Genomic DNA, 26,346 nt, shown 5'->3' on the forward strand with positions numbered 1-26,346 from the left:
AAGGTGAAGATAAATGTCAATTATCTATGTACTTTTTTCTTCCCGATACATAAGATGGGTTGTCAATTTTGACTGAGAATGTAGCTTCCGAATCTGAGTTCTTAGAACAAAAGCTTCCTCGTCAAAAATTGGAAGTTGATGCCTTCAGGATTCCAAGATTCAATATTATTTTTTTTAGGTTTGAAACTTCTAATATGTTGAAGGAAACTCCAAAAAAAAATATGTTGAAGGAAATGTAGTTTTACCTTTCTAATCAAGAGGTTTGACAAAAGTCATTGGCTAAACTAAAATAATGAATTCAGTTTATAGAATCAGATTAATAATGCAAATAGGTGCGATCATACCAGCATTAATGCATCGGATCCCATCAAAATTAATAGTGCACTCTTCCACCCTTTTTGTAACCAAAAAAAAAAATATTAATAGTGCAAAATTAATAACCGAGTCATACTCACGTGTCTGTCTTTGCACTCTTTTTATTGCACTAACATGTATAAATTATGAACTGCATTTTATATCAATTTTTGGTTTTGATTAAAACTATAAATACAAATATTTGTGAGGTGACTTTTTAATTACATATTTTACCTGATTGCAAACACTCTCGGTTGTGCCTGTTAGGTCTTCAAAGTTGGTTTCAATTTCATTAAGAAGAGCAATGAATTTCCGCAGTGAATTGGGTTCAATTTCAATCAGAAGAGCAATGAATTTCCACAGCGAATCAATGACCAACCTAACCAAGGTTTCTTTGACCGTTGCCAAACATTTGTTCTCCAAAGAAGAATACAAAGAAAATAACGTTGTGTTTTCACCGTTGTCACTCCACATTATGCTCAGCATAATTGCGGCCGGCGCATGTTGTAAGATTTTTACATGTCATAAAACTATATACACGTGAGTATAATATAGGATCGTTTCCACAGGGAGTTGCGTTAATTATAAGCATTTTCACAGTAGTTCACATTAAGGGTTTGGATATAAATTGTTTGTTTGTAAAACTACTTCTAATTGACAATAAAATAAAAGCGAGAAGAGATAGAACTATTTCGCTTGCGGCTCAAGAAATCAACCAAGCATAACAGCAACAATCTCTCGATCGATTAACGGATTCTAGATTTATAACCAATATTATCACAATCATTTCTACAATATCCTTCGTGTCCAAAGCGATATCGTTATTTCTAAAGTATCGTTTAAACATTCGTGTCCAAATCCTTTAAACGATAATAAAGTCGATCGGATAACTTAATCGACCGTGTCCAGCCTCATTAAATGTCCAAAAGCATTAAATTCTTGATTAAAAGTGATTATCAAAGATTTACAAACTTGTAAAGAGTGATATAACTTAAGATAGATTGTTATTCTAGTTATAGATTCAAGAGTTCGTGTCCAAATCATCTTGAATCTCATTGAAAGCATTAAGAACAAGAATAACAACAATATTGAATCATTAAGCTAGAACCTTATATATTAAAAGATCAAAGGATTACATTATAGCTTATTTGATTACCTCAAACTACAAGAGTAGATGATAGCTACACATAGACATGTAAACTATGCAAAGGATGAAGGAAAGATGAAGATTCCATGTCAAGATCCTTGATGTCTCAATGAATCTAGGGTTGAATCTACTCCTAAATCACTTGCTTTGTGTTTCTCTTCAAGAAATAGATCTAACCTCTCTCTTAGAATGTATGAAAAATATCTAATGGAATAGTGAATGACCTAAAAGAGAGATAAAATGGCTATTTAAATGGGCTAAGTTTTTGCACCTGCGCTAATAGCGAAATGTACGCTAATAGCGCAGTATGTCGGCCTATTTAATGGCCAATGGAAGCCTTCCATGTTGGTCCTTTTTGCCCTGCTTCGCCCAAACCACGCTAATGGCGTAGCTCTCTGGAGCAATTACGCTAATAGCGTATATCACGCTAATAGCGTGTTTCTTGACAACTTTTCCTTGGCTTCGCTCCAGGTACGCTATTAGCGTATCTGTCTGGAGTGATTACGCTAATAGAGTAATATTCGCTAATAGCGAATTCTTCACAAGTGCTCCAGAATCACGCCCCAGGTACGTTATTGGCGTATCTCTCTGGACTTTGGCATCTCTTGATTACGCTAATAGCGTAGAACACGCTAATAGCGTATGGATTTGAACTTTGACGTTTCTTGCTCCTTGCTTGTATTTTCCTGCACATAAAGGGTAGAATAAGGTTCAAAAGCATAAATGACATATTTGCATAATAATTGGAGTTTTCCATGGAGAATCTTGCAAAACAAGTCACTAAAATGCCTAAACTACCATATGAAGTATATCACTTTTGAACACTTATCAAACTCTCCCCAACTTGGCTTTTTGTTTGTCCTTAAACAAATCAATCGAAATGGAAACTTACAAGGCTTTGGACATGGTTTTCAACACCGTGTCAAACAATCCAAAACAAAAATTTTCAAATGGTGATTCAAATATGATTATGCGGGCAAGCATGAAGTCGTCCGCTACTCTAAGTGCAAACTATGAATGTGAAATATGTCCTAAGCACAAACTATACATCATGAAATTCAAAACATAAACATAACTATCTATGAACCACACCTAACACACTTCTTTGAAAGTAGATGAAATATAATAACAAAAAGCGAGGGTAATGAACACACATCCAACAATCATGCTAACATCCTGATTAAGTTAGGTGTCCATCCAAATATAATCTCAAAAAGCACAAAAGCATGGATCTAAAGGTCTTTAGAGGGTTATAACTTAGACGGGCTACAAAAGAAATGTCATATGTGGGGCAATTGATCAGAAAGCCTATCAAAGAGGAACATTCTTCGTATCAACAACTGAAATCCATAATCTTCCCTACCAATCATTACAAACCCTTGGTGATAAACAATCTAACTGATAACCTTGACAACTTATTCTATTTTTGATTTTTCTTTCTTTTTCTTGTTTTTCTTCTCTTTTCTTTTTCATATGTACAATTTTTTTTCTTTTCTTCAATGTTGTCAGGTTATTCTAACAATTCACCAAGATACTTGACATATAATGCCTCCTTTTCTCCCCAACTTGAATACAACAAAACTCTAATTGAATGTTCCCCTATTCTAAGGCAAGGGACAAAGTACAATAAAGTTAAGGGTTCAACAAAGTGAAAATATCAAAGTCCTAAAATGAGTCAAGCATGAACTGGATTTTTGAAAAAATTCAGGCAAATTCAATGAGCATTGTGCTTATGAATATTGACAGTTCATGTTTGAGGACTTGATTCGTTTGGCTCATATTGGGGTATCCGATACACACTCTTCTCACAGGTAGGATTTATGTGGTCAATTTGGTTAACTCAATTCAAAAAGTGCCTTGATCCTTTCCATGCTTTCAAACAATTCAAAATAATTATCAGATTTAACATAACAAAAACAAGTTAAACGGTGATTATCGGTCTCCAGCATATATACAAATTGAAGCTTCCTCACAATTAGGTTAAGTACTAAGTGGTTCACAAATATTTATGTTTATGACAAGAATTAGATGAGATATATTTTGTGCAAAGTACAAGTTTCAAATTCTTAGTAAAAACCTAGAATAACGGGAAACCAATACCTTGGCTTTGCGCTTTCTCACAAATAATATCATTATCACTCACCTGTTTGTTTGCTCAATAATTGGCTCTTTTGAGCACTTCAACTTTAATGTTCATGAGCAAATTTTTCTTTCAAAAGACACAAGCAAGATTAAAACAAAAAATTCATCCCATTGTTAGTTAAACCAATAAAAAGCTAAATTATTAAACCGACATAAAGTACCAAAGTATCAAGTCGAGCACTAAAAACCACAGTGCTCGAAGAGTACATAATACACCGAAATTAAAATAAGTACCAACAGCAAATTAAAAACATTAAGTTCAAAAGCATAAATGAAAACATCACTAAAAACAGAAAAAATGATCACTGATCATCATCCTCTGCGTCATCTTCCTCATCCATGTCTAAGTCCTCAGTACCAACTCCAGCATCATCACCAGCATCATCTCCAGCATCATCAGGTGTCGCTTCATCATCCACATCTGCCACCCCCACATAAGGACCTGGCCTGCCCTCACGCCAGTGAACATAGGCCTGGTACTGCTCAGGTGTCATAACCGGGTAATCAGCATTCCCCGGATACATATGAGCATTATATAGATCCTGATGGATGCCCATGTTGCTCCGGTAAACAGCCTCATTTTGATCCATGATGAAAGAATTCTGGTTCCGCACATACTGGTTGTGCAACTGTTGTTCCTGCATAAAAGTTTGAAAAGCAGCAAAATCAAAAGTGGCCTCAGATGGGCCACCCTCGTCATCAGAAAAGTGGTACTGGGCTGCCCTCTGCTCCCTCTTCTCCCAGGTACGAATAGCAATGTCAGTAATGGTGCCCTCAATGTCTTCATCAAAGGGTCCAGAAATGGTCACTCCATTGGCCTTAAGCAAGCCCATGATAAGTCCCGGAAAGATCAAAGCAACTTTCTTCGCACCTGTGGCACACTTTAAAGCCACATGCTTCATCTCATTGGCTATGATCCTAGCAATGTCAGCCTGAACTCCCTTCATGATACACCAGATGAGTGGGAGAACAGCCTTTGGGGCATCAGAAGTGTGGGCTCTGGGCACATCATTAGCATTCATCTCTTTGGTGAGTGCATGTTTGATCTCTCCTTTGTCATTCCTAACAAAGTACCTACCCTTGTTCATAATATCCCTCTCAATCTGCTCATACTTCCAGCTTCCTTGGGCATTTCTTTTACCATACGTACACAAGGTAGGTACAGTGGGATCAGGGGATGGTTCAAGGTCCAAGGCATTGTTCAGGAAAATATTAATTGAATCTCTATCAAAAGGGATTTCCTTCCCTCTCACAAAGGAAGTCTAGGCAAAATCATCAGCTATGGTGGTAGGTGAGCTATCAGGAACAGCGTTGCAATAGTACTCCCTCACTAGGTCAGTGTTAATTTCAGTTGTGGGATAGATGAGTTTGTTCCATTTGCGATCAAAGAATATATGGAGCATATCTAAGTGTTCACCATCTGGGTGTATGTCAAAGGTCTTTTCATGCCAGGTCTTGTATTGTCTCATCTTAGTAAACCTGGCATAATAGGCTAGTGTGGGGAAACGGTTATCTGGTTGGGGTACAGCTGAGGTGGAGGCAGATTTTCCTCTGGGACGTTTGGTACCGGTGGTCTTAGTTGGATTTTTAGGTGCCATCTGCAAAACAACCAGGAAATACCAACATATTGTATGGAAAGAATTAGCACAAAATGCAATTGGACATTTAAAAATAATCAATAATTTTGAAAATCTGGGCAAGTTCTGAAGAAACACGCTATTAGCGCAGCTCTCTGGAGCTTTCACGCTAATAGCGAAATTTTCGCTAATAGCGAAAAGCTTCAGGATCAGTTTTTCAAAGTTGTTTCATTTTTTCTTTGAATGCTTATGATCTACTACTACATGCTATAAACATTAAAATACTTACAAAACTGGGTGCCTCCCAGCAAGAGCTTGTTTTACGTCATGAGCTTGACGCATTTAACTTGAAGAAATCATGGTTCGATTAGTGAAATCGTCGACAAACTCCAATCAATTCCACCACCGAAATAGGGCTTAAGTCTCTGCCCATTCACTGTCCAGCTGGCTTTTGTAACTGGATCCTCTAGTTCAACAGCTCCATATGGTTTAACCTCTTTAACCATGAAAGGTTCGGACCACTTAGACTTCAATTTGCCCAGAAAAAGTTTTAGCCTTGAATTGAAAAGCAATACCAATTCCCCAGCATGAATTGTCTCTGGATGATCTTCTAGTCATGGTATTTCTTGAGCCTCTCCTTGTAAAGTTTTGAAGATTCATAAGCTTGATTTCTCATCTCTTCAAGCTCATGCATTTGAACTTTTCACTTTTCACCGGCCTTCTCTTGATCAAAATTTAGGAACTTGAGTGCCCAAAATGCTTTGTGTTCGAGCTCGACCGGTTAGTGACAAGATTTACCATAGACCATTTGAAAGGGAGTGAGGCCTATAGGAGACTTATAAGCAGTCCTATATGCCCACAAAGCTTCATGAAGTTTAGCCGACCAATCCTTCCGAGATGTAGAGACCGTCTTCTCAAGTATTCTTTTGATCTCCCGGTTGGAAACTTCAGCTTGTCCATTTGTTTGCGGATGATAAGGTGATGCCACCTTGTGCTTGACTCCATAGTGATCTAAGGCCTTGGCAAGTTGTGTGTTGCAAAAGTGTGACCCTCCATCACTAATGAGAACTCTTGGTGTACCAAACCGGGTGAAAATATTCTTCTTTAGAAACTTCACTACCGTCTTACTATCGGCTTTAGGTGATGCTACGGCTTCCACCCACTTTGAGACATAATCAACAGCTACCAAGATGTATTCATTAGAGAATGATGAAGGAAAAGGGCCAACAAAATCTATACCCCAACAATCAAACACTTCTACTTCAAGGATGTTTTGTAGAGGCATCTCACTTCTTTTTGACATTGATCCGGTTCTTTGACATTCATCACAATGCTTGCAATGTGAATTGGCATCTTTAAAAAAATTTGGCCAATAGAAACCGGATTGAAGTACCTTTGCGGCGGTTATTTCCCCGTTGAAGTGACCTCCATAGGTTGAATTGTGACATCGCCATAGGATCTTCTTTGCCTCTTCATCATCTACACACCTACGCAAGAGATTGTCTGCTCCAATTTTGAACAAGTATGGCTCATCCCATACATATTGATTAGCATCATGGAGGAACTTCTTGCATTGTTGCCTTGTATAATATTCAGGAATGAACACATTTGCTTTGTAGTTTACCATGTCGGCAAACCAAGGTCTCACATTGACTACAAGCAACTTTTCATCGGGAAATTCTTCAAGAACTTCGGGTTCATTCTTTGTCACTTCATTGTTTGTCAACCTTGAAAGGTGATCAGCTACAAGATTCTCCATGCCTTTCTTATCTTTGATCTCTAAGTCAAACTCTTGTAGCAACAACATCCATCGGAGGAGCTGTGGCTTTGAATCAGACTTAGTGAGGAGATACTTGATAGCTGCATGATCAGTATAAACAACAATTTTGGAACCTATAAAGTAAGAACGAAATTTCTCCATTGCATAAACTATTGCAAGTAATTCTTTCTCAGTGGTGGCATAATTGATTTGTGCCTCATTTAAAACCTTACTTGCATAGTGAATAGCATGAAAAATTGTGTTCTTACGTTGACCCAATACCGCACCAACAACATAATCACTAGCATCACACATTAATTCAAAATTTAAGTCCCAATTAGGAGCTATGATTATTGATGCGGTGGTCAACTTCTCTTTCAAAGTTTCAAATGCAAAAAGACAATCATTATCAAAAATAAAAGACTTATAATTGTTGAGCAAGTTGCTCATTGGCTTTGCTATCTTTGAAAAGTCTTTGATGAATCTCCGGTAGAAACCGACATGGCCAAGAAAACTACAAACACCTTTGACATTCACCGGTGGTGGGAGCTTTCCAATAAGATCGACCTTAGCTTGGTCTACCTCAATACCCTTAGAAGAAATCTCGTGACCAAGGACAATACCCTCAGTAACCATGAAATGACACTTCTCCCAATTGAGCACCAAACTAGTTTCAATACACCGCTTCAGCACGGTATCCAAGCTCTTCAAACACATATCAAATGATGATCCAAAAATAGAGAAATCATCCATGAACACCTCCATGCACTTACCAATTAAATCGGAGAATATGGCTTGAACACACCGTTGAAAAGTTGCAGGTGCATTACACAAGCCAAATGGCATTCTTCGATAAGCAAAAATACCAAAAGGACAAGTAAAGGCCGTCTTCTCATGATCTTTGGGGTTCACGACAATTTGATTGTAACCGGAGTAACCGTCAAGAAAGCAATAAAAGGATTGACCGGAGAGTCTTTCAAGCATTTGATCCATGAAGGGCAAAGGAAAGTGATCCTTCCTTGTTGCTTGATTAAGTCTTCTATAATCGATACACATCCTCCATCCGGTGACGGTTCTTGTTGGGATCAATTCATTCTTATCATTGGTAATCACCGTCATCCCTCCTTTCTTGGGAACTACTTGAACCAGGCTTACCCAAGCACTATCCGAGATTGGATAGATCATGCCGGCTTCAAGCAACTTCACTACTTCCTTGCGCACCACCTCTTTCATGTTTGGATTCAAGCGGCGTTACGGTTGTGCTACCGGTTTGAAGTTTTCTTCCATCATAATCTTGTGCATACAATAAGATGGACGTATCCCTTTCAAGTCGGATAAATTCCACCCTATCGCTTCCTTGTTGACTTTGAGGATCTCTACCAACTTTGTTTCATCATCGATGGACAAGGAGCTAGTAATGACCACCGGTTTGGTACCATCATTCTCTAGAAAAACATATTTCAAATTTGATGGTAAAACCTTTAACTCTACCTTGGTGTCATCAACTTTTGCTTCTTCATTAGATTCCGCTTTCAATTCTTCAAGTATGGCTTCATGTGGAGGAATCTTTTTCAAAGAATCTAGCTCCTTCAAACACTCTTCAATTTCTCTTGCTTCATCTTCATCGATAGCATTGAGTGCATCCATCAAAACACTCTCAAGAGGTGTCCTTTTATGCAATTGCTTCCGAGTTATCAAGATGACTTCTTCGGTTGCATCCATTTTGAAGCATGCACCCTTGTCTTTTGAGTGCTTCAAAGCTTCCCGGATGTTGAAAGTAACCTCTTCATCATTTACTTTAACCTTCATGATATTATCATCAAGATCAATCATCATCCGAGCTGTTTGCATGAAATTCCTTCCCATTAATAGAGGAACATCCTCATCTTCTTCAAGATCCATCACCACAAAGTCCTCCGGAAAAACAAATTTGTCCACTTTTACAAGAACATCTTCGGCCATTCCTAGTGGTGTTGCAAAAGATTTATCCGCCAATTGCAATTTCATCCTAGTCCGCTTGATACAAAGGTTGCCAACTCTTTTGGCAACGGACAAAGGCATGAGATTTATGCTTGATCCAAGATCAAGTAGTGCTTTACCTACATTGGTTGTGCCAATAGCTACCGGTAGAGTGACTCTTCCCGGATCTTGCTCTTTCTTAGGCAAACTTCTTTGAATGATAACACTACAATTGGCATCAATTTGGATGGTCTCTTCATCGTTGATTCTTCTCTTCTTGGAAAGGATATCTTTCATGAATTTTGCATAGACCGGCATTTGCTCCCAGGTACGAATAGCACTGTCAGTAATGGTGCCCTCAATGTCTTCATCAAAGGGTCCAGAAATGGTCACTCCATTGGCCTTAAGCAAGCCCATGATAAGTCCCGGAAAGATCAAAGCAACTTTCTTCGCACCTGTGGCACACTTTAAAGCCACATGCTTCATCTCATTGGCTATGATCCTAGCAATGTCAGCCTGAACTCCCTTCATGATACACCAGATGAGTGGGAGAACAGCCTTTGGGGCATCAGAAGTGTGGGCTCTGGGCACATCATTAGCATTCATCTCTTTGGTGAGTGCATGTTTGATCTCTCCTTTGTCATTCCTAACAAAGTACCTACCCTTGTTCATAATATCCCTCTCAATCTGCTCATACTTCCAGCTTCCTTGGGCATTTCTTTTACCATACGTACACAAGGTAGGTACAGTGGGATCAGGGGATGGTTCAAGGTCCAAGGCATTGTTCAGGAAAATATTAACTGAATCTCTATCAAAAGGGATTTCCTTCCCTCTCACAAAGGAAGTCTAGGCAAAATCATCAGCTATGGTGGTAGGAGAGCTATCAGGCACAGCGTTGCAATAGAACTCCCTCACTAGGTCAGTGTTAATTTCAGTTGCAGGATAGATGAGTTTGTTCCATTTGCGATCAAAGAATATATGGAGCATATCTAAGTGTTCACCATATGGGTGTATGTCAAAGGTCTTTTCATGCCAGGTCTTGTATTGTCTCATCTTAGTAAACCTGGCATAATAGGCTGGTGTGGGGAAACGGTTATCTGGTTGGGGTACAGCTGAGGTGGAGGCAGATTTTCCTCTGGGACGTTTGGTACCGGTGGTCTTAGGTGGATTTTTAGGTGCCATCTGCAAAACAACCAGGAAATACCAACATATTGTATGGAAAGAATTAGCACAAAATGCAATTGGACATTTAAAAATAATCAAAAATTTTGAAAATCTGGGCAAGTTCTGAAGAAACACGCTATTAGCGCAGCTTTCTGGAGCTTTCACGCTAATAGCGAAATTTTCGCTAATAGCGAAAAGCTTCAGGATCAGTTTTTCAAAGTTGTTTCATTTTTGCTTTGAATGCTTATGATCTACTACTACATGCTATAAACATTAAAATACTTACAAAACTGAGTGCCTCCCAGCAAGAGCTTGTTTTACGTCATGAGCTTGACGCATTTAACTTGAAGAAATCATGGTTCGATTAGTGAAATCGTCGACAAACTCCAATCAATTCCACCACCGAAATAGGGCTTAAGTCTCTGCCCATTCACTGTCCAGCTGGCTTTTGTAACTGGATCCTCTAGTTCAACAGCTCCATATGGTTTAACCTCTTTAACCATGAAAGGTTCGGACCACTTAGACTTCAATTTGCCCAGAAAAAGTTTTAGCCTTGAATTGAAAAACAATACCAATTCCCCCGGCATGAATTGTCTCTGGATGATCTTCTAGTCATGGTATTTCTTGAGCCTCTCCTTGTAAAGTTTTGAAGATTCATAAGCTTGATTTCTCATCTCTTCAAGCTCATGCATTTGAACTTTTCGCTTTTCACCGGCCTTCTCTTGATCAAAATTTAGGAACTTGAGTGCCCAAAATGCTTTGTGTTCGAGCTCGACCGGTTAGTGACAAGATTTACCATAGACCATTTGAAAGGGAGTGAGGCATATAGGAGACTTATAAGCAGTCCTATATGCCCACAAAGCTTCATCAAGTTTAGCCGACCAATCCTTCCGAGATGTAGAGACCGTCTTCTCAAGTATTCTTTTGATCTCCCGGTTGGAAACTTCAGCTTGTCCATTTGTTTGCGGATGATAAGGTGATGCCACCTTGTGCTTGACTCCATAGTGATCTAAGGCCTTGGCAAGTTGTGTGTTGCAAAAGTGTGACCCTCCATCACTAATGAGAACTCTTGGTGTACCAAACCGGGTGAAAATATTCTTCTTTAGAAACTTCACTACCGTCTTACTATCGGCTTTAGGTGATGCTACGGCTTCCACCCACTTTGAGACATAATCAACAACTACCAAGATGTATTCATTGGAGAATGATGAAGGAAAAGGGCCAACAAAATCTATACCCCAACAATCAAACACTTCTACTTCAAGGATGTTTTGTAGAGGCATCTCACTTCTTTTTGACATTGATCCGGTTCTTTGACATTCATCACAATGCTTGCAATGTGAATTGGCATCTTTAAAAAAATTTGCCCAATAGAAACCGGATTGAAGTACCTTTGCGGCAGTTATTTCCCCGTTGAAGTGACCTCCATAGGTTGAATTGTGACATCGCCATAGGATCTTCTTTGCCTCTTCATCATCTACACACCTACGCAAGAGATTGTCCGCTCCAATTTTGAACAAGTATGGATCATCCCATACATATTGATTAGCATCATGGAGGAACTTCTTGCATTATTGCCTTGTATAATATTCAGGAATGAACCCAGTTGCTTTGTAGTTTACCATGTCGGCAAACCAAGGTCTCACATTGACTACAAGCAACTTTTCATCGGGAAATTCTTCAAGAACTTCGGGTTCATTCTTTATCACTTCATTGTTTTTCAACCTTGAAGGGTGCTCAGCTACAAGATTCTTCATGCCTTTCTTATCTTTGATCTCTAAGTCAAACTCTTGTAGCAACAACATCCATCGGAGGAGCCGTGGCTTTGAATCGGACTTAGTGAGGAGATACTTGATAGCTGCATGATCAGTATAGACAACAATTTTGGAACCTATAAAGTAAGAACGAAATTTCTCCATTGCATAAACTATTGCAAGTAATTCTTTCTCAGTGGTGGCATAATTGATTTGTGCCTCATTTAAAACCTTACTTGCATAGTGAATAGCATGAAAAATTTTGTTCTTACGTTGACCCAACACCGCACCAACAACATAATCACTAGCATCACACATTAATTCAAAATTTAAGTCCCAATTACGAGCTATGATTATTGGTGCTGTGGTCAACTTCTCTTTCAAAGTTTCAAATGCAAAAAGACAATCGTTATCAAAAATAAAAGACTTATAATTGTTGAGCAAGTTGCTCATTGGCTTTGCTATCTTTGAAAAGTCTTTGATGAATCTCCGGTAGAAACCGGCATGGCCAAGAAAACTACAAACACCTTTGACATTCACCGGTGGTGGGAGCTTTCCAATAACATCGACCTTAGCTTGGTCTACCTCAATACCCTTAGAAGAAATCTTGTGACCAAGGACAATACCCTCAGTAACCATGAAATGACACTTCTCCCAATTGAGCACCAAACTAGTTTCAATACACCGCTTCAGCACGATATCCAAGCTCTTCAAACACATATCAAATGATGATCCAAAAATAGAGAAATCATCCATGAACACCTCCATGCACTTACCAATTAAATCGGAGAATATGGCTTGAACACACCGTTGAAAAGTTGCAGGTGCATTACACAAGCCAAATGGCATTCTTCGATAAGCAAAAATACCAAAAGGACAAGTAAAGGCCGTCTTCTCATGATCTTTGGGGTTCACGACAATTTGATTGTAACCGGAGTAACCGTCAAGAAAGCAATAAAAGGATTGACCGGAGAGTCTTTCAAGCATTTGATCCATGAAGGGCAAAGGAAAGTGATCCTTCCTTGTTGCTTGATTAAGTCTTCTATAATCGATACACATCCTCCATCCGGTGACGGTTCTTGTTGGGATCAATTCATTCTTATCATTGGTAATCACCGTCATCCCTCCTTTCTTGGGAACTACTTGAACCAGGCTTACCCAAGCACTATCCGAGATTGGATAGATCATGCCGGCTTCAAGCAACTTCACTACTTCCTTGCGCACCACGTCTTTCATGTTTGGATTCAAGCGGCGTTGCGGTTGTGCTACCGGTTTGAAGTTTTCTTCCATCATAATCTTGTGCATACAATAAGATGGACGTATCCCTTTCAAGTCGGATAAATTCCACCCTATCGCTTCCTTGTTGACTTTGAGGATCTCTACCAACTTTGTTTCATCATCGATGGACAAGGAGCTAGTAATGACCACCGGTTTGGTACCATCATTCTCTAGAAAAACATATTTCAAATTTGATGGTAAAACCTTTAACTCTACCTTGGTGTCATCAACTTTTGCTTCTTCATTAGATTCCGCTTTCAATTCTTCAAGTATGGCTTCATGTGGAGGAATCTTTTTCAAAGAATCTAGCTCCTTCAAACACTCTTCAATTTCTCTTGCTTCATCTTCATCGATAGCATTGAGTGCATCCATCAAAACACTCTCAAGAGGTGTCCTTTTATGCAATTGCTTCCGAGTTGTCAAGATGACTTCTTCAGTTGCATCCATTTTGAAGCATGCACCCTTGTCTTTTGAGTGCTTCAAAGCTTCCCGGATGTTGAAAGTAACCTCTTCATCATTTACTTTAACCTTCATGATATTATCATCAAGATCAATCATCATCCGAGCTGTTTGCATGAAATTCCTTCCCATTAATAGAGGCACATCCTCATCTTCTTCAAGATCCATCACCACAAAGTCCTCCGGAAAAACAAATTTGTCCACTTTTACAAGAACATCTTCGGCCATTCCTAGTGGTGTTGCAAAAGATTTATCCGCCAATTGCAATTTCATCCTAGTCCGCTTGATACAAAGGTTGCCAACTCTTTTGGCAACGGACAAAGGCATGAGATTTATGCTTGATCCAAGATCAAGTAGTGCTTTACCTACATTGGTTGTGCCAATAGCTACCGGTAGAGTGACTCTTCCCGGGTCTTGCTCTTTCTTAGGCAAACTTCTTTGAATGATAGCACTACAATTGGCATCAATTTGGATGGTCTCTTCATCGTTGATTCTTCTCTTCTTGGAAAGGATATCTATCATGAATTTTGCATAGACCGGCATTTGCTCCAAGGCTTCTGAGAATGGTATATCAATTTGCAATTTCTTGAAGAGTTCTAGAAACCTTGAGTATTGATGCTCTTTATCTTTCTTTGAGGGAGCATGTGGATACGGTATTGTTGAGTAGCCACTTTCTTCTCAACTTCTTTCTTCTTGCCTTTTCCTTGCAGCACATCTTTTTTTATTCTCTCCATCTCCTCTTCTTCAACTATTTCTCTTTTTTCATTTTTTTGTTTTTCAACTAACTGTCCTTTATTTTCTATATCTACATCCTTCTCTAACTCCACTACATCTTCCTCCTCGACAACATCTTCGACAACCTTCTTTTTCCCTTCAATAACATCACCTAACCCCTCACTAATCACCTTGCCACTCCTTGTTGTTATAGCTTTTAATTGCTATGATTTAGGATTTGGTTGAGTGTTGGCGGTGAACGGTCCTCCTTGTTGATTACCTTGAGCCATTTGTTGAGCCAATTGACCGACTTGTGTCTCAAGGCCTTTGATAGACGCATCGGTATTCTTTTGATTGGCCATTGACAATTGCATAAATTGCTTTGAGGTTTCATCGGTACTTTGAGAACTATTTGGTGGTTGTGGGTTATTTTGTGGTGAATATTGGAATTGGTTATTGAATGGTTGTTGGAATTGATTGAATGGTTGTTGGTAGAAGTTTGGTTGTGGATATTGGTAGTTGTATGGTGTTCTCTATGGTTGGTTGAATGGGTTTGGTCTTTGAAAGTTTGGATTACCCGGATATCTTGGTTGGTTTGAGCTACCGGCTTGTTGCCCTTGAGGTTGGTTGGGCCTTTGTTGTTGGCTTCCCACAAAATTGACCTCTTCTTCTTCAAAAGAACCAGGTGCTGGACAAAAACCGGTGGGATGATCACCCGTACATAGCTCACATGTGTTCACTTGAGAAGTTCCGTCTTCTTTTTGAAGAGATTCTAAGATTTGCTTTGGCATGGCTCTCATTTCTTTTTGCATAGCCTCCATTTGTTGAGTGAGGAGCTTGTTTTGAGCCAACACCGCATCATTTGCATCCAATTCAAGAATACCGGCTTTCCGTTGTGAAGGATTCCGGTTGTGAGACGATTTGCGAGTGTTGAGCGCCATTTGGTTTATGATCTTCACGGCTTCAGCAGGAGATTTCAACATAAGTGCTCCACCTGAGCTTATATCTAACATCGTCTTGGACTCACCTTGAAGCCCTTGACGAAAGAGATGGATTTGCATTTGACTATCATAACCATGCTTCGGACAATTCCTTAGCAAAGATGTGTACCTCTCCCATGCCTTACATAATGTCTCACTAGAACCTTGAGCAAAAGTTGTAATAGATGTCTTGGCTTCAAGATGCCTATCCTCCGGAAAGAAACGTTCTTGAAAAGCTGCCTCCAAGCCATTCCAATTCTTCATCAAAGAGGTCGGTTGATCCAAGTACCACTCCTAAGCTTTCCCAATCAAAGAATGAGGGAATAATTTAGCAAACATATTCTCTTCCTCATCTTCTTTCAAACCAAGTGTTCCGGCCATAACATAGATATTGGTGAGATGTTTATAGGGTTCTTCATGATCCATACCAGTGAAAGGGTTTTGAGTTATCAAATGAATTAACCCCGACTTCAACTCAACTTGCTTAGTATTTTGATTTCCAAGACTAGCAAGCCTCCTTGGACTAACCCAACACGGAAGTGCATTCTCATTTTCACTTTCATTAGCCATGACTAGAAATGGTTCACTCTTCGGAGATGATGGTGCAGACGAGTGTGGAGACCCACTAGGAGATAATGTATGAACCGAACCAGAAGGTGAAGGAATAAAGATGGAAGATCCCGGCTGAGCCAGCCTGGCTAACCTTTTAGCTTCCTTTGCTTTAGCTTTAAGTAATCGAGCAGTTTTCTCAATCTCAGGATCAAACTGAAGTTGATCTTTAGCAACGATACCTCGCATAAACAAAGTTCACAAAGATTATACCAGGTGGTTAGCACAAAAAGATTAATGAATGTTATATGTGTATGTTATATGCATGAAAGAATTTTGTGCAAAATTGCTTAACATGACAAAATTGTTTCATTACTTATGATAAAATTCTGTTACTCCCCGACAACGGCGCCATTTTGATGTAAGATTTTTACATGTCATAAAACTATATACACGTGAGTATAATATAGGATCGTTTCCATAGGGAGTTGCGTTAATCATAAGCATTTTCACAATAGTTCACATTAAGGGTTTGGATATAAATTGTTTGTTTGTAAAACTACTTCTAATTGACAATAAAATAAAAGCGAAAAGAGATAGAACTATTTCGCTTGCGGCTCAAGAAATCAACCAAGCATAATAGCAGCAATCTCTCGATCGATTAACGGATTCTAGCTTTATAACCAATATTATCACAGTCATTTCTACAATATCATTCGTGTCCAAAGCGATATCGTTATTTCTAAAGTATCGTTTAAACATTCGTGTCCAAATCCTTTAAACGATAATAAAGACGATCGGATAACTTAATCGACCGTGTCCAGCCTGATTAAATGTCCAAAAGCATTAAGTTCTTGATTAAAGTGATTATCAAAGATTTACAAACTTGTCAAGAGTGATATAACTTAAGATAGATTGTTATTCTAGTTATAGATTCAAGAGTTCGTGTCCAAATCATCTTGAATCTCATTGAAAGCATTAAGAACAAGAATAACAACAATATTGAATCATTAAGCTAGAACCTTATATATTAAAAGATCAAAGGATTACATAATATCTTATTTGATTACCTCAAACTACAAGAGTAGATGATAGCTACACATAGACATGTATACGCTAATGGTGTAGCTCAAACCACGCTAATGGTGTAGCTCTCTGGAGCAATTACGCTAATAGCGTATTTCTTGACAACTTCTCCTTGGCTTCGCTCCAGGTACGCTATTAGCGTATCTGTCTGGAGTGATTACGCTAATAGCGTAATATTCGCTAATAGCGAATTCTTCACAAGTGCTCCAGAATCACGCCCCAGGTACGCTATTGGCGTATGTCTCTGGACATTGGCATCTCTTGATCACGCTAATAGCGTATGGATTTGAACTTTGACGTTTCTTGCTCCTTGCTTGTATTTTCCTGCACAAAAAGGGTAGAATAAGGTTCAAAAGCATAAATGACATATTTGCATAATAATTGGAGTTTTCCATGGAGAATCTTGCAAAACAAGTCACTAAAATGCCTAAACTACCATATGAAGTATATCACTTTTGAACACTTATCAGCGCAGAGGGTCCCACACAAGATCAACTTCTCACCTTCCTCCAATCCAAATCCACTGATGAACTCAAATCCTTGTCCTCTCAACTCGTTTCTTACGTGCTTGCCGATGCCACTGCAGCCGGCGGACCTCTGCTATCTTTTATCAATGGTATGTGGGTTGAACAATCACTTTCTCTTCAACCTTCCTTCAAACAAACTGTGGCTACTGATTTCAAAGCCAATATTGCCTCTGTTGATTTCGTGAACAAGGTATATTCAAACAAACTGTGACCTAAATATTCATTTTTATTCTTGTCTTTTTCTATTAATAGAATTTTTTTAGTAATTTCAACACAAAGGAGACAAGGCACATATGTTAGTAATTATTTTTGTAAGTTTTATATATTTAATTTAGTGTGATGAAATGGTTTGCATTCTGATCATATACAAACTTGATACACAAAAGAACTCTCAAACTTGATTCATAAAAGGATTTTCTGTGACACCAAACCTTAGGTTTCTCCAAGTTTAATTGGATTTGAATAGAAAATTATGTCCATATTTACCTGCAGTAAAGACAAAACAACCCACCTGATCCTTTAGCACTTATGTACATAACAAATATCAACTTCTATGTAAACAATCAATGTTTTGCTAATTAAATGAATGCTGTTTTGCAATTCAGTCTCACCTATTTGTTGTAAGGTATTAATTCATCTTTGATGTATCAAACCAATTTAGCAACAAAATATGTGACAATCATATCATGAAAAAGTTAAATTCTTCTATTGAAATGCTCACTAAAAGAATTCAATTGATCTTTTTTCAATTATTAATTTATATTTGATATTGTTTTAAAGGCTCTTGAAGTGAGAAAAGAAGTGAATTTGTGGGCTGAAAAAAAGACAAATGGCCTTATAAAAAATCTACTTCCACTCCACTCGGATAAAAGTTTAACCAACTTCATCTTTGCAAATGCACTATACTTCAAAGGAGCATGGTTACAGGGGTTTGATACTTCAAAAACAAAAGACTATGATTTTAACCTTCTTAATGGCAGCTCAGTAAAGGTTCCCTTCATGACAAGCCGGGAGAGACAACTTATTAGTGTTTTTGATGGTTTTAAGGTCCTCCGTCTTTTTTATAAGCATGATGCTTATAGGCAAAGTGATAAGTGTTATTTCTCTATGTACTTTTTTCTTCCTGATGCAAAAGATGGGTTGTTAGCTTTGACTGAAAAGGTAGCTTCTGAATCTGAGTTTCTGGAACATATATGTCCTAAACACACAGTGCGAGTAGGTGACTTCAGAATTCCAAGATTCAAAATTTCTTTTGAGCTTGAAACTTCTAATATGCTTAAGGAGCTAGGAGTGGTTTTACCTTTATCTGAAGGAGGTTTGACATAAATGGTGGACTCTCCTACGAGTAAAAACCTTTATGTTTCCGAAGTATTCCACAAGTCTTTTATTGAAGTAAATGAACAAGGAACCAAAGCTGCTGCGGTGCTCGCACTGTATACCCCTATGACTTGTGGTAGTGGGCTTATCAGCCCTCCGCCGATTCCGATTGACTTTGTAGCTGACTACCCTTTCTTGTTTTTTATCAGAGAAGATTTGTCTGGAACGGTACTGTTGTTTTTGGATTTCCAAACTGTTGTATTTGGATTTCTAAATTCTATTATCTACCGAAGTTGTTACTAGGTTGAGTCACGACCAGGTCGCTCTCTTTAAGACGTTTCGTGGCACTACCCAAAATTGTGCAAGGTAGACTATCAACCACGCCGCCTCCAGGATAAAACAAGCCCAGCTACAACTGTGCGGTTAACTACTGCACCGTAGAAAACAGTTCGAGAATTACACCTTCAAATATGGTACTAAGACCACTCTTTAATACTGAAACCACTTTAATATGGTATTATTACCATTCTATGGTGCTAAGACCTCTCAAATATGGTGTTTCCACCATTCTAACCTTTAAGTTCTCCAAACTATCAATACGGTACTATGACCACTCAAATATGGTGTTACCACCATTTCTCCTCAAATAGAAAATTATTGAAATAATTTATATACCGTTAAGATCATTCTTAATTCCGACGGGACATTATTATTACGAAAAGGGACTATGATCTTAATAGTACTCTTTATTCCGAAGGGACTTATATTATCGAAGGGACTATGTTTTTAAGACCATTCTTAATTCCGAAGGGACATTAAACCGAAAAGGGACTATGGTCTTAAGAACACTCTTAATTCTGAAGGGACAAAAAGGAGTAGAAAAAGGAGAAGGACTTGTTAAACAAGTCGAAGGAGGGAGAAGAGATGAAAGACTCGTCAACACAAGTCAAAAAGGGGGAGAAGAGAGAAAGAGTTCCCGACAACTCAATGAAACTCTTTGGTGTGTGGAATGCACTGTGTGAGCTCTCTATTTATAGAGAAAATTCACAACTAATAAGTGAGAAACTTTGGGAACAAGTAATACATTGCTTTGTCATTAAGTAATTCACATATTAGATTTAGTACAAAAATATCTCAATTGAGTACCAAAATATATTAGATTTAGTGCAAAAATATTTTAGCAAAACTTGGGGACTAAGTAAGCACTTTCTAATAATGATTAAATTAATTATTGAATTTATCATTTCTAAATAATAAAATATATATCAATATATATTTTTCTCTAGTGTTTATGTACCCCCATTAATTAGAGGTACACCCCCACTATATAAACACTACTAATGTGTGTGTTCTATCCGATGTGAGACTTCCACTTTTTTCAATTCACACAACACTAGTTCTACCCAACATGGGAATTTGTGTTTAGTCTTTTTAACTCAATTTCCACACATGTTCCAACAATCCCCCACTTGAATTTAAAATATGGTTTCATAAATAACGTCAAAAACGTCTCCATAAGATTTGCTAGTAAACAAAGGTGTCACCTACAACTTGAACCTTTTCATAGCGAGTAAAATTCTGATTAACAAGAGTTGCTTACAGCATTGAACTCTATCTCAGACATAGAACCCACACACAAACCTTTTCATAAGGTGTATTCTAAAAGCTCGTGCGTTTATGGCCTTGCACGTGTATCCCGGTTTAACGAACGCTCTAGGTATTCTGCCCCGAATCCCATAGGAACCGGCCCTTAGTTCCACATTCGTAGAGGTGAGTCTATCAAGAGTACTCCTGTAGCTATGTACTCCACTCAAAATAGAGTATAGATCTCATTAAGAGTTTCTATTATCTCATCCTTCTATCGCTGCAGGAATCATGCTTTCTTACTTTTAACATAGCATGTTCTATCACTTGTGACTTGTTATTACCCATTGAACCTATTTCTTGGGATCTCCAGTCATGTAGGTCGGGTTACCATCACTTGTGACCTTTGGGCATTAGTCCCATCCTATTGGATGTGTTTAGGACTTTCTTTCCAGTAATTCCTTTCATCAAAGGATTAACTAATTCTTTATCCGTACGTGCACGATATACTTTAACTGTTCCTTTTGAGAGTAGCTAGCTCTCTAATTCTTTATGTGTTCGTGCCTAAATAATCGTCTCTCACCATTATGGTAACGATTCTCAATTTTGTAATAGCTGCAGACTATCACAATAAATTAACACTTTCGGAAACAGTTTTACCCACTAAGGGTTCTCAATTAGCAAGCATCTTATCAACTTGCTTCTTCACTAGTTTTCTCTAGTGTTCTCATCTCAGATTCATTCCATAGTGAACTGAGTCAATATCATTTGTTTCAACAAATAACTCCTCTAGTGATGCTCAATGTGCAAACACTAGTCGCTAAATATTCATCTGAAAGATGTTCTATTTTATATCTTGTACCATATAATATGTTACTCCTCATAATTTAATCTTAGAGTCATAGTCTTCTTAAGGCACCTCATGACTCTTTCAATAGCATGTCAATGCTTCTCATTTGTCTACTAGTAAACTTGCACAAGAGTTTCACGACATTAGCAATGTCGGGTCTAATACATTCAATGACATACCTAAGTACTGTCAATAATGCTCACATATTCTGTTTTTCTAACTCCATCTCAAGTGTTCTAACACTTGGATCATAATATATGATTGCAAGTTTACGGTCAAATAGTTACATTTCCTTAAGATCTTCTCAACTTTGTGAGATTTATCAAAAAGGTTCTCTTTTATGATCTAGTAATCTTGAAACCAAGAATTACTTCAACTTTGTCTAGGTCTTTCTTATCAATGTTGTTGATAAACAATGATTTCACATAATTCATAACATGAATCTTTAAACCAAATATGAGCAAGTTGTCTTCATAGAGACATATGATCGTGCAAATATTCTTTGTCACTTTCATTCACTTTGTACTCATTCGATAGCATTAGAATGTCAATTTTTTCATGCCATTCCTCAGGAGTTTATTTTAGACCATACAAAGAATTATCTAACTTACATACCTTGTTTTCTTGTCCATGAATCACAAAATTTTTCAGGTTGTTCTATATAGATTTCTTCTTCTAGTTCACCATAAAAAGAGGCAACTTTCACATCCATTTGTAGTACTATCGAGTTATGAACGGCGGCTAAAGGGACTAGTACTCTTATGGATATGATTTTCATGACTGGTGAATAAATGTCGAAGAAGTCTATATTTTTCTCTTTGTCTAAAACCTTTGACTACAAGGAGAGCCTTGTATTCATCAACCGTACCATCAGGTTTTAGTTCCTTTTTTCCAAAATCCAAATACAACCGATTGGTTTTGCAACTATGAGACAAGTCAACCAAGTGTCATGTTTTGTTAGACTCTGAAAAATTCATTTCATCGTTTATTGCTTTTGCCATAATTCAGCATCCAATGAGGATATAACTTCTTTAAGGCTTAATGAATCTTCTTTCAATGTATAAACCAAGTTCATACTCTTTAGCAATTTTAGCTTTCTTACCTCCTTGAGGTTCTATAACATCTCGTTTGATGTTTTCATAACTATTTCTAATTACATGAATGTGATTAGATATAGTGCCCCCACTAGTTCTTAATTTTTAGAAGGGAATTTATTTTGCCCCCACTAATGTCGTGCTCCCATTAGAGCCCCCCACTAGTGCCCCCACTATTCTTTAGTTAAAGGGGTAAACTTTTACATAGAAATCGACATCTTTTAAATTCTATGATCACTTTAACATTTAGGTCATAAAACCTATGTTTCGTTATTTATCGCATACCCGACGAATACACATTCATAGGCTCTACTAGTGAGTTCAACTCTCGGGGTCCAGAATCCAAATATAGTTCAGACAATCCCAAGTTCAAAAATAAGACAAGTTGGATTGTCCTTTCTTCAAAAATTTCTTAATTAGAATTTTTGTTCTTAGACTTGGGTACTCTATAAATTTCAATTTTTGTTATAAAAAATTGAACATTCAAGCATATCAATTTTATTTTCCAAAATTCACAGTCATCAATAAATATGATAAATCATTTTATCATTTCTAGGTTATGTGCCATCAAGTTTACACATATCATAATATTAAGTTTAGAGATTCAAATTCTCTAAACATTGATTTATATGAACTTTTGGTTCATTTATCTTGACTGCAATTTATATGAACTTTTGGTTCATTTATCTTGACTGCAAAAAATAAAATTGTTTAATCATATAACTTTGGAATTAAATCCAAGTTACTCAAATTTAAAATTAAATGCATGTTCACGTGATAAATTTTGATATGTCAAACATTAAAATTACCCAACTTATATAGAAAGAGAATTTAATATTGAACATGTCATCAAAGGCACAACCTTTTCCCACAAGAATGCATGATACACAAGTCTCTCTTTAAGTCTGAGTTAACTCAGTCTTATTCAATAAAAATATGAAATTAATTTTCTTTTTGGACAATTATAGGTTGCAGTTATTTTGGCTTGATCGGTCTGTGGTTCATCCCTGGTACCAAATATTCTAACAATGTTGTTGCACTTATTGGAGTCTTGAACTCTCAATATTGTTAGAAGCATAATTTTCTTGTTACTGTTTTTCAAGTGAAGTGGCTGCAATTTTTCCATAATTTACACTTCATGTGCGATGTCAAATCTTAAAACAGTACATAGGAACCAAGATAACCATAATTAAAACCGTATGCTTAAAATAATACTGCCAAATTATCATTGCCATCAACGTCACAAGAGACTTAAGAATTTTGGGATATTACCATGTTGGTGTCCAGGGACAAATATAGATACCCACAATTTACTCCACATTTTACCAAAAAGAGATATGTGAATTTCATAGTGTTGTTGTTTTAAATAATAAGCACTTCATCGTTTCAGTCGAAAGATGTATTTCTATAGCTTGATTTATCCTTAATGTATTTAGGGCCAACGTAATCTCAATAAGTAACTTCTTCGGTAGACATAGCAAATCGAAACGTCTTAAAATTGTTGTTTTTGGATTTCCAAACTGTTGTATTTGGATTTCCAAATTCTATTATCTACCGAAGTTGTTACTAGGTTGAGTCACGACCAGGTCGCTCTCTTTAAGACGTTTCGTGGCACTACCCAAAATTGTGCAAGGTAGACTATCAACCATGCCGCCTCCAGGATAAAACAAGCCCAGCTACAACTGTGCGGTTAACTACTGCACCGTAGAAAACCGTTCGAGAATTACACCTTCAAATATGGTACTAAGACCACTCTTTAATACTGAAACCACTTTAATATGGTATTATTACCATTCTATGGTGCTAAGACCTCTCAAATATGGTGTTTCCACCATTCTAACCTTTAAGTTCTCCAAACTATCAATACGGTACTATGACCACTCAAATATGGTGTTACCACCATTTCTCCTCAAATAGAAAATTATTGAAATAATTTATATACCGTTAAGATCATTCTTAATTCCGACGGGACATTATTATTACGAAAAGGGACTATGATCTTAATAGTACTCTTTATTCCGAAGGGACTTATATTATCGAAGGGACTACGTTTTTAAGACCATTCTTAATTCCGAAGGGCCATTAAACCGAAAAGGGACTATGGTCTTAAGAACACTCTTAATTCCGAAGGGACAGAAAGAAGTAGAAAAAGGAGAAGGACTTGTTAAACAAGTCGAAGGAGGGAGAAGAGATGAAAGACTCGTCAACACAAGTCAAAAAGGGGAGAAGAGAGAAAGAGTTCCCGACAACTCAATGAAACTATTTGGTGTGTGGAATGCACTGTGTGAGCTCTCTATTTATAGAGAAAATTCACAACTAATAAGTGATAAACTTTGGGAACAAGTAATACATTACTTTGTCATTAAGTAATTCACATATTAGATTTAGTACAAAAATATCTCAATTGAGTACCAAAATATATTAGATTTAGTACAAAAATATTTTAGCAAAACTTGGGGACTAAGAAAGCACTTTCTAATAATGATTAAATTAATTATTTAATTTATCATTTCTAAATTTAGTACAAAAATATCTCAATTGAGTACCAAAATATATTAGATTTAGTACAAAAATATTTTAGCAAAACTTGGGGACTAAGAAAGCACTTTCTAATAATGATTAAATTAATTATTTAATTTATCATTTCTAAATAATCTAAATAATAAAATATATATCAATATATATTTTTCTCTAGTGCTTATGTACCCCCATTAATTAGAGGTACACCCCCACTATATAAACACTACTAATGTGTGTGTTCTATCCGATGTGGAACTTCCACTTTTTTCAATTCACACAACACTAGTTCTACCCAACATGAGAATTCTACCCAACATGAGAATTTGTGTTTAGTCTTTTTAACTCAATTTCCACACATGTTCCAACAGGTACTCTTTATTGGACAAGTTCTAAATCCTCTTGTGATGTGATCTTAACGTCCCATTCTCAAATCAATTGGATTACCCCTAGATTAAGTAAAATCTTGCTTAATTAATAAGAATGCATTGTTTTATGAAGATAGTATAGTTTAGGTTTTGAATGATTACTTCTTCATGTTTTGATTCTTCATCCTTGACACGGAACTACCAGTGAAAGTTAACTCTAATATGGAATAATGTTATCATTGCAATTTTCAACTGTTGGATAGTGTCAACAATAAATACTAGTTGGGAGGAGAAACTAGCCTCAGGTCTGTGATTTATATAGTCTATCCAATATAATAAATTAATTTTTTTTTAAAGATGATAATAAATTAGATATTTAGTGAGTTTTAGATTTATTCTTTTTTATTTCTAATAGACTCGTTAATTAGATGGATGATTTAAACATATACTATATGATGATTTAAAATTAGCATATCTTACTGCTTTTGTTATATGGAGTATATGAATTTGAAATTGCTCTGATTTGATGAAACAGAATGTAACAGAGGCAAATCTTCAAAAACATAGTTTCAGGTCACCTACAAGATTCTAATGGATTGCTTATCCCGTAGCAAATGCTTTGGTTTTTAAATTGACTTGCCAACAATGGAATAGCCATCACGGCAACGTCCACTAATTAGGCTTTGTTTGTGAGTTGGGTTTTGGAGGGGAAGGGAGGGGAAGGAAAGACTTATGGAGAGGTAAACCTTTGTTTGCGAGTTTTAAAAAACAAGGGAAAGGTTTTGGGGGGTTTAGAAGGGCTTCATTTGTTCAATTTTAAAGTTCCACCAAATTGGGGGGTTTTGGGGGGTTAAGCATACAAATTAACAATTTTGCCCTCATAATAATTCAAATTGACAATTTTAGATATAACCTAATTATTACGATCTCTTTTCAAAACAACTTTTTCTAAACAGCTTATTTATCAAAAACAGCTTATTACAACCTTTTTTTTCAAAAAACAACTTATTTATGCAAATTAGATTTTAACGACCTCTTTTTCAAAATCAGCTTATTCAAAACAGCTTATTCATCAAAAACAGCTTATTACGACCTCTTTTTCAAAAACAACTTATTGAAAACAGCTTATTCATCCAAAACAGCTTATTACAATCTCTTTTTCAAACA

At 37.0% G+C, this 26,346-nt stretch overlaps 1 pseudogene; it reads left to right on the plus strand.

The window, feature by feature from the left end:
• Positions 1 to 703: 703 nt before the first annotated feature.
• On the plus strand, positions 704 to 25,224 carry LOC146937899 (serpin-ZX-like; annotated as a pseudogene).
• Positions 25,225 to 26,346: the final 1,122 nt, after the last annotated feature.

Source organism: Medicago sativa, chromosome 3 (assembly GCF_051527215.1).
Source record: "Medicago sativa cultivar Bolivia chromosome 3, Bolivia_mono, whole genome shotgun sequence".
In the NCBI taxonomy this organism is placed as follows: Eukaryota; Viridiplantae; Streptophyta; class Magnoliopsida; order Fabales; family Fabaceae; genus Medicago; species Medicago sativa.